We start from the raw sequence: 10467 nt of genomic DNA on the forward strand, positions 1-10467 counted from the left end.
TTGAGCCCCATTGTGATAATTTACTTAAGCATGGTGGCGTCCAAAGGGAAGGAAGTTAGAGTAAAAGAGTCGCCAACAAGTTTTAGGAACTTGTAAACCGTTCACAGGGTGAAGGTTACACCCCGGCCTTCATAATCCATGAGATTGCTAACTCCATAGTGGTCTTGAACCATGAATGGATATTCGGGGATGAAGGTACAAATCCAACCTAAAAGAGATTGAAACTACCCTTAAAAATAGGCCTCTACTTTATTCTTCTCATATTCATGTGTGCTTTCTGACTAACATACAATCAATAGGTTAACCCTAAACCTGTTTAATCTATGCTGGATGAATATTAATGCACAAACAAATCTATTATCCGCGATCACTTAAATTATAATCATATTAACCTAAACAAGATTATTAATTATCTTATTAAGCGTGATTACAAGTACAAATTCCCTTTAAACATTCATAAAAAGCGGGATCAAGCAATTACAATAATAATTTATATCAAGCAACAATAATAACAACAATCAGCGGGATCAAGCAATTACAATAATAATTTATATCAAGCAACAATAATAACAACAATCATCATAATAATATTCTCAATCTCAATAAAGCATAATAATGATAGCAAGATCCTAGGGAGGATATTAACAAGATTAATAAAAAAAACCCTAGCATGTCACTAAACAATAAAGATCAAATCTTTAACCCTAACATGATATTAGGAAAGAAATAGGAAGCATCATCAGCATACATGATATTAGAAACTTTAGTTATTACCCTAAACATGATACTAGAAAGCAATAAAACATCCTAACATGATACTAGGAATCAAAATAATCAAAGCATGCTTTCTATATCAAAATAATAACAATTAAAGCAATTACTTACTTCGATGCCCCGTATCTATTTCTAATAACAAAATACACACGTTAGTAACTTCAAGAAAAATAACAAATCAAACAATTAAATTAAATAATTGAAATAGGGATTTGGGACCAAACCCTCAGAAATTATCGACCTTACACGTCTAGGGCGAAGGCAACTTCGAACTTGGCTAGGTGTGTCTAGAACTAATGTATGTGGAATTTTGTGAGAGGGAAGTTTTAAAAAAAGAATAGAGGGAGAATAAGCTTCTAACTTTTGGAGAGAAAGAGATGATTGGTGAATAATGATTGTGAATGAATGAAAACGGGGAGATACGACCCCTATTTATAGAAAAAATAGTCCGGAAACAAATCAAGTCCTATTCGGAATAAAATATCTCCTGTCACCAACGACAGGAGTCAGCACCAGACGATAGGCTTAGCTCAAGGCGACAGCTGTCAGTGCCAAGCGACAGCTGTCAGTGCCAGGCGACAACTTTTAGCGCCAGGCGACAACCTTGTTGTCTCCCTCTAAGTCAGAATTAAAACGCGCTTTCCACGCGGAATCCTCTTCTTAATATGATTAAGCATCTAATTCCGCGTTGATTAGATAAAATCATGTTTGTGACAAATCACATATTTTATTCAAAAATAAAACTCTTTAAAATATAATTATTAATCCTAATCTCATTAGATTTTAAAAGAACCTTCTAGATATTCTAGAAGATTAAAATCAATCCTAATAACTTTGGGAATAATAATAAAATATGCCCTCTTCTAGATCATCGGGCCACATATAAAATTCATTTTGGGCCAAATTTAATTTAATCCATAACTTCCTCATTATTCATCGAAATTGGGCTTATGATATATTGTTGAAAAGCTCTTTTTGAGCCTAATCCAACTACACTATTATTGGACCCTTATCATGAACCAAAATAAATTGGAATGGCTATTTTCATAAATAGAGTGTAAAATGAAATATTTTCAAAAATAGAAAGAGATATATTTTAATAAAAACATCCACATCACTAGACTTTTCACACTTTCACTTTGTTCGATAATCAAATAACGTGAAAGGTATTCATCACTGGGTTTGGTTTTTTGGGAGACACATTTGGGCGTCTACACTTTAATAAGTGTTTACCAAATGTGGTTGTGTTTTAATAAGTTTTACACTTTCTTTTTTGGCATAAAAAACAAACATTTTAATATTATATCTTTCTCGATATTTTTATGGTACTCACCCAAATCCAATACTACTTTTTCCTTTCACATTCATTAGTTTTTAATAAACTACTTCTTCTGTCTCTAAATGATAGTCCATTTTGGCCAATATTTAATCCCAAAATGTTTAACCCATTTGTTTTTTCCAACAAAAATTAATATTTTTTACCAAAATCCCCTCCAATTGCAACAATATTTGTGCAAACACTAGTGGAAAAAGTTTCATTTGTAACGGGTTATTTGTAACGGGCAAAGCTATGCCCGTTACATTAAATACATTTGTAACGGGCAAAATATTGTCCGTTACGAATAAATATTTATTCGTAACGGACACATGATGTCCGTTACGAATACTATATTATTCGTAACGGGCAAAATATTGTCCGTTACGAATAAACATTTATTCGTAACGCACACCATGGTGTCCGTTACGAATACTATATTATTTGTAACGGACACCATGTGTCCGTTACGAATATTTGACCCAGCTGAAAAGAGGAGCCCATTACTAATTATTAGGGTTTCACACTCCTAGCCGTCAAACACTCAAATCCCCCATTCTTTTCTCTCTCCTCTCTCATTATGCTAACTCAATCTCTCTCTTCTACGACTGATTCACCTCACTCAATCTCCTCCATTTCACCACCCTATTTCCCAAAATTTCCCCTCTTTCTCTCTCCTCTGAATCGTATCAACGGTAGAGGACCCAATTTAGGATGTCTTTTGTACGAAGCTCGTTACTCGGAAGTGGATATGGTGGTGACGATTCTCGTAAAAAACATCACAGTACGTTATGGGTATGGTTCTATCTCTTCGATTTTTTTTCAAGCCAATTAGACTGGAGAAGATCTTGGTTTTGTTGATTTGTTTCAGGTTTTTGTTAAATTATTGTTGATTTGATTAATGTGTTAATCTGCATGTGAGATGTAACTATTTGTTTGCTGGTTTTGATTTCATTATTTTGTTTTTTTAAGCTAATTTTTGTAATTAGATTCGTGATTTTGAGGTTTTGTTTTTTATTTTGTGATTTTTAGCAGTTAAAATGTTGGTTTATAGCTTACTGATGAATCTATTATGACCCAAAAATGAATTGAATAGGAGATCGTAGTGGCAAGATTTGATTGGATATTGTTGAGGCAGTGATGACAAAAACATTTCTGATTTGCATGTGTAATTCTGTCTAATTTGTTGTGTTTGATGTTGTAGGGGATTAAAATCGATTCAAAAATGTGTCATCAGCACCAGAGGAATGACAAGGATGAATTTGTGAGGTGCACCAAGTGTAAAACCAAGCGGTTTTGTGTTCCCTGCATACAAAATTGGTCTTTTTTTTTAATCTTTTTTTTCCCACTCTTGCTATTTGTTGTTCCTTAACTTGTGTATTTGTCAACCTGATGAATGTTACTTAAAAGAAAGGACTAAACTTGAAATAAATTAAATGTCTTGTTGTGATATGTTTTAGGAACCTGCTTTGTTTCACACTCATTATCTGCTTTGCATATTACTTGGTGTTGATTTTTATGGTTTTCATTTCTGTTGTCATAATTGTGAATCCATCTTATTCTAGGGTCACTCCTTTTGCAAGGGTTTTATTACTAATCTATTCTATTGATTTCACTTGTTTGTTATCAATTTTTTGCGGTGAGACTACTTAGTCGATTATTTGCTATCATGGCCTTTTTTCAGCTAATTTTCCCTAGTAAACTATCTTATACTCTACTAAGTTCAATTATTGGGCAAAAACTGTTTGTGGTTACCAGGTATAGAAGTTTAGCAATGAAGTTTTATTGGGCTGCTGTGTGACACTGCTACATACACTGTCCTTTTTCACTTATACTGTGATTTAGTTGTTTGAGACTAGTTTTTTGAGACTAACTGTGAGTATGCATATGATGCATTGCATCTTATTTACTCTACGTCTCTACCTCTACGTTTGTTTTCAGATTGAACTTGTGTGTGGAGTTTATGATATGGATGTGTAAAAAACTTAATTGGAACAACCTTACTAGTTACTAGGAAATTGTTGCTTCAGGTTCTCTTATAACTTGCATGCAAATTTTAGTTCTGATGCTGCTTACAGCTATGGTTTTCCAACTCAGAAATCCTAACTTATTATCATCACATTGGTGTTAGGGAGGTGAACAAGAGATGGAAGTTGATACTACAACATCTGCTGTGCAACCTTCAGGGAAAAGCACTTTACTAGAGCTGGAAATATTCTGTTACTTGATTGTCTTGTTGTTTCTAATTGATCAGAAAATGCACAATGTGGTGTGCTCTGTTCCAAAAACTACTTTTGTACTCTTCATTGTCATATGTGTTTCAAGCTAACTCTGAAAATGTTCAGGCTAAATCTTGTGCTTCTGCAAGCATTGCTCGTTTAAAATGATTGAAAAGAAGGGTTGATAATGTGTAGGCATCCAAATTGTATTCTTTCTATTCATTGAGCTATGAGCTCACCGGTGATCTTGCTGAAATCCGTGGGTAGGCTCAGAATTTCTATTTGCCTTAATATCTTGTATTGATATAAGATTAACCCTAATGTACATAGGTAATCAAGAAATATGTTTCATAAAGTTATTGATTTTGTTGTGCTTCTGCTTTAGCGCTTTAATCTAATTCTTTTCTGATCCAGTGAACTCCTCACCTTGCATCGGCTAGCTACATTGCACCATGATGAGCTTGGTCAGGTTTGTATGCGGTCAATGAGAATATATATTCATAATCTGATTTATATGATGAGAACTTGAATTACATGTGATTTATTTATGCTGCAGGAAACACTTCTTAACCTTCTGCTTTGCAATTACCTCCATTACAACTTGTATGATCATGCTGAAAAGCTGAGGTCCAAGGCACCTAGATTTGGGGCTCATTCCAATCAGCAGGTGTATGATCAGGCTGAAAAGCTGGACAACTCAACCGCTATGAAACATAAGGCTCTTCTGGAGGATTTAAGTTTGGCTAAAGGTAGCTTAATTGTACAATGACAAATAAGTAAAACATAATGCCTTTAGAGGAGACAAGTGTAATTTTTTATTATTTTTTTTTTTGAAACTAAGAAAACAAGTGTACTTGAGATTTGGTTTAATTTAGCTGTTCTTTTAAAGTTTTAGTTAGTAGTTTATTAATATTAATTGTATATTTTTTTTTTGAAAGAAATATTAATTGTATACTATATTTGTATAAAAATATATACATTTCATTAATGATAAAATGGTGTGCAAAATCCAGCATTTTGCTGGATTTTTTTTTTTTTAATTTGATTATACAGTATTCGTAACGGGCAAACCATGTCCCGTTACGGATAACAGGGTTATTCGTAACGGGCACCTGAAAAAGCCCGTTACAAATAACCCGTTAGTCGTAACGGGCACCTAAAAAGCCCGTTACAAATAACTCGTTATTCGTAACGGGCATCTAAGATAGAAAAGGCATGACAAAGGAAGTGAAGCTGATGAAATGCGGGATTGGGAAAAGAGTAGGGGATGGGAAGGACACTAATATAGAACAAGATGTTTGGTAAAACATGAAAGAGTCCACATCAAAAAGATATGACAGGGAAAGGCAACTAACAAGAGTCTCTAATCTAATAACCTCAGACAAGACGTGAAATGTAGGACTTATTTGGAGATCTTTTGAAGAGAACACAGCTAGAAGGATACTCACAATCCATCTCCCAAAATAGGAACAAAAGGATGAATTCAAATGGCTTGCAGACAGGAAAGGTGAATTCAACTTCAAGTCGGGAAATAGGATGTAAATAGCAAAAGAAAAAACTTCAACTTGGCACCTAAATTGTAAGCTATTCTAGAAGAAATGGTGGAAAGTAGACATTCCACCCAAGTGGAAAATTTTTGGTTGGAAACTATCCCAGAACATTATCCCAACTATGGAAAACTGAGAGAAGAGAGGAATCCGATCAGATAAGAAGTGTGTCTTTTGCCAAAAGGAGGAGGAAAACATAATCATTTGTTCCGCTTTTGTGAAGTCACAAGAAGAGTATGGGTTGCAGCTTCACTAGGAATTAATTCTACTAATCCTAACCATTTGTCTTGCAGGGAATGGACTACTAACTACATTACCTACCGTATGGAGAATATGCAAGAAGAATCAGTCACAATAACTTTCATAGCAACCTTGTGGGCAATCGGTTTACACGGAAATGAGATCATCTTTGAAGGTGTTAGTGTCAACCCAAGAAGTATTTTGGAATCGGCATAGTTTCACGTTGTAAGTTGGTGAAAAGCTCAAGAAAGAAGAAGGTATAGAAAAAGGCAGAGCATTCGGCTCAAGGAAAAGTCAGCATCCCATCAGTCTAGAGGCAAGTAAGTGTAACTTCTAAACCAAGCATTTCAATCAACGTAGACGCAGCATGGAAAGAGAAGTGAGATAGCGCAGGAAGTACTTAGAAAGCAGCAGTTGCATGGATAGCAGAAGAGAACCACATGCACCATATTCAGGGTAAAATGCGCATCTTCGTTTCCACCCCAACACAAGCAGATGGACTAGTTGTACTAATGGCGCTGAAACAGGTTCCAGATACTTTCTCTAATCTAATTATAAAAATATACTCAAATCATGTGGTGGAGGCACTAAAAGATATGAGTAAAGCAGACAAGGAACTAAAGCAAATTATTAAGGACATCTGGCTAGAAGCATCCAAAAGAGACTTTCTTGTATGCACCAAAACAGATAGAAATAAGGTGCATAAAGCACATTTGTTAGTTGTTAGTTTTAGAAAATATGTTAGAGTGGAGTGCTGAACTCCTTTTGCAGTCTGTAAAAAAAAAAAACGAGTGTTAACATCAAACTATTAAAAAATACATAAATTTCAAAAAAAAAATAGCCTTTTATTTTCCAAATTTTTTACTAAAACTATTATAGCAAACCATAGTCCAAAAATCCAAAACAAAAAATTTCTATCAAATTGAGGAAGTTGACTCTATGGGAGTTGCTACAAAATTTAACATTAAAATACTTGGGAAAAAAATTCTCAAATTACCCCAGTTCAATGCTTAAGTTTATATACTTGGGAAAAAAATTCTCAGTTTACCCCAATATAACACAAAAATAATTTAAAATTGGAAAAATGGAAACTAATAATCCCACCTTTTCTCCATCTTCCTTAAACAATCCCACTTTTCAATTATTCCAAAACAATCCCACCTTTTACCCTAATCTTCTTCCAATAGCCTTTTACCCTAATCTTCTTCCAACAGCCTTTTACCCTAATCTTCTTCCAACAGCCTTTTTGACCTTTAACAGGTTAAACTGTTTTTTTTTTTCTTAACAATCTCTCTCCTCTCACCATGACCACCAGTCCACCACCCAAACATCTTGCCACCACCTCCATCCTCTGCTGCCTGAACCACCCAACCTCAAAAATCCCAGCCCTACTCCTTGCTGCCCGAATCCCCACTCCTAACTCTTCCCCGATTCCCTACCCCCACCTCACACAAATCACCACACACCTCACGCAACTCACCCCAATCGGACAAATAAACACTCGCCACCATAACCACCGAGATCCAGCCTCCCCAGTAGTGCTACTGCCTACAATCACCTCACAACAGCCCATGCGATTCATTTCACCCTCCAATCGCAATCCGCAACCCCACACCGAAGTGTAATACCAATCTCTCTTTTTTAATAACCCAATATTTGTATTTACTTGTGTAATCGCTGAATTGAAGCTGACTAATTTATCCTTTTTGGTTTCATTTAGAGTATTTGGGTTGTTTGTGATGATTTTCAAAAAGAATACAAAGTTGAAATTGTATTATTTTGGAAATCGTATACTTTAAGCTAATAAATTAATGTCAGTTATGATATACCAAAGGTGTAGGTGCTGGTGATGAATTTGATATTAATCCTGCAATTGAGTTTTGATGGATTGTTAATGGTAGTGAACTAGTGATTGTGATAGTGTACTTATTGCTAGTCAATTACATTATTAGACGATTTTTCCTATCAAAATGAACAAACTCAAATGTTAAAGTGAAATGAAAAGAAGTTAGAGGTGAGGATTGGGGTGGGGCTTGCTTCCGGCAGGGAAGGGGAATGCATGGCTAGGCTGTTCATGCGGTATGGGGAGGGAAGGGGTGGCCATTCATCCCAGGGCAGCACAAGGGGTGGAGGCGTGGTGGTTGATTGGTCATTTAGGCCATACGTGGGACCAAGCTGGGGTTGTTTTTTTCTTTTATTTTATTTTTTTACAAAAAATGTAATAGACCTGTTAAATAGTGACATTCTAACGGTGGGACCAAGCACAGGGATTGTTAGAATATTTTATTTTTTATTTTTTTATTTGATTGGTCATTTTATTTTATTTTTTTATTTTATTTAGGCCATACGTGGGACCAAGCACAGGGATTGTTAGAAAAAGATTAGGGTAAAAGGTGGGATTATTTTGAAATATTCAAAAGATGGGATTGTTCAGAGAAGATAGAGCAAAGGTGGGATTATTAATCCATTTTCCCATAAAATTCTAAAAAAACAAGAATTAACAAATTAATTAAATGCAATAACAACAGCAAGCATCAATTTAAGCTTCATAATTCATGATTACCCATAATTTTACTACCTCCGTTAAATGTTATGTGCAACTTTGGAATATTTTATATCTCACAAATAATACCCCAAAGTTGCACATAACATATAATGGATGTAGTATTTATTTATATTTTTATTTTTTTTTAATAATAAGCCCTAAACCTTAGCAGAAATAAAATACAAAAATCAAGTAAAAATATGATCAAAATTCATAGAAAACATACTTATGATAAGTGTAGACACCCAAATGTGTCTCCCCAAAACCAAACCAAGTGATGAATACCTTTCTTGTCTTTTGATTGTCGAACAAAGCGAAAGTGTGAAAAGTCTAGTGATGAGGATGTTTTTATTAAAATATCTCTTCTTTCTGTTTTTGAAAATATTTCTTTTCTTACCCTATTTATGAAAAATGTGCATTCCAGTTTAGTTTGATCCATGATATGGGGGCCAATCATAGTTAGACGGGGCTTTAAAAAACCTTTCCAACGATATATTATAAGCCCAATTACGATGAATAATGAGAAAGTTATGGCCAAAATACTAAACTGGGCCCAAACCGGATTTTACCTGCAACCCAATGATTATGTGGAGGTTCCAAAGGTTTGATCCTATTCCTAAACTAATTAGGATTAATTAGATACTTCCATAAATTTCTAAATGATCTTAATTATCCTTTTTGAAATGATAAAATCAAAGAGTTTGAAATTGAATAAAACTTTTCTTTTTTAAAATCCTAATTCTATTCTAATTTAAAGATGTTCAAAGACAGTCAGATATTATTTTTTTTCCTCATAATATTTATCCAAATCTTATATGGTTGGATAAATCTTGAAATTATCTTTCTAATGATATATTATAATAATAATTCCGAGCTATAACGAAAAAGATATGAATGGAATACGAAACTCTATCCAAAACTGAAACCCTTCCACTATTTCGGCCATATCATTTTTATTTACATAAGATTTTAATCTGATTCCAATTGGGTTGTAAATTAGAGTACAAGAGCATTTCAACGATATATTATAAGACTTATTTGGACTTCTAGATCAAAAGATATAAAAACAAAATCCCGCAAAAAAGTTGTCCCAACACCAAACGACAGGTCTGTCGCCTGGCGACGAGCTTGTCTTCTGGCGCTGCTCCTGTCATTGGCAACATGAGGTCTTTTTTTCCGAATAGGACTCGAACTCTCTTCTATCGTTTCCGTGCTATTTTTTCTATAAATAGGGGTCGTATCTCCCCGTTTTTAATCACTAATAACAAACATCTCTCTCTCTCTAAAAGCTAGTACTTTCCTTCTCTCTCTTCTTTTTCTAAACCTTCCCTCCCTCAAAATTCCTCATACATTAGTTCTAGAAACACCTAGCCAAGTTCGAAGTTGCCTTCGCCCAAGACGTGAAAGGTTGATAATTTCTGAGGGTTTGGTCCCAAATCCCTATTTCCATTATTTAATTTAATTGTTTGTTATAATATTTTCCTTGAAGTTACTAACACGTGTATTTTGTTATTGGAAAGAGATACGAGGCATCGAAGTAAGTACTTTAATTGTTTTACTATTCTTTTGATATAAAAATTATGCTTAGATTATTTTATTGATTCCTAGTATCATGTTATGATGTTTTATTGATTCCTAGTATCATGTTTAGGGATAATTAATATTTCTAATATCAAGTATGTTTATTATGATGCTTCCTATTTCTTTCCAAATATCATGTAAGTATCATGTTAGAGCTAAAGCTTTAATCTTTATTGTTTAGTGACATGCTAGGGTTTGTTATTAATCTTGTTAGTATCATGTCTAGGATCTTGCTATTATTATTAT

General features: G+C 34.2%; 1 long non-coding RNA gene across 4 annotated transcripts; it reads left to right on the top strand.

Annotated features, from left to right (window-relative positions):
* Positions 1–2648: 2648 nt before the first annotated feature.
* Positions 2649–5202, top strand: LOC145574209 (uncharacterized). Of its 4 annotated transcripts, none has more exons than XR_014098035.1 (4): positions 2649–2884; positions 3294–4638; positions 4723–4777; positions 4865–5202. It is a non-coding gene; the product is annotated as an uncharacterized LOC145574209 (long non-coding RNA). The 4 variants fall into 4 exon arrangements; XR_014098030.1 differs by having other exon boundaries at positions 3294–4571; XR_014098042.1 differs by having other exon boundaries at positions 3294–3409; positions 4221–4777.
* The last annotated feature ends 5265 nt before the right edge of the window (positions 5203–10467 follow it).

The sequence above is a fragment of the Chenopodium album genome, chromosome 1 (genome assembly GCF_948465745.1).
Source record: "Chenopodium album chromosome 1, dcCheAlbu1.1, whole genome shotgun sequence".
NCBI lineage: Eukaryota > Viridiplantae > Streptophyta > Magnoliopsida > Caryophyllales > Amaranthaceae > Chenopodium > Chenopodium album.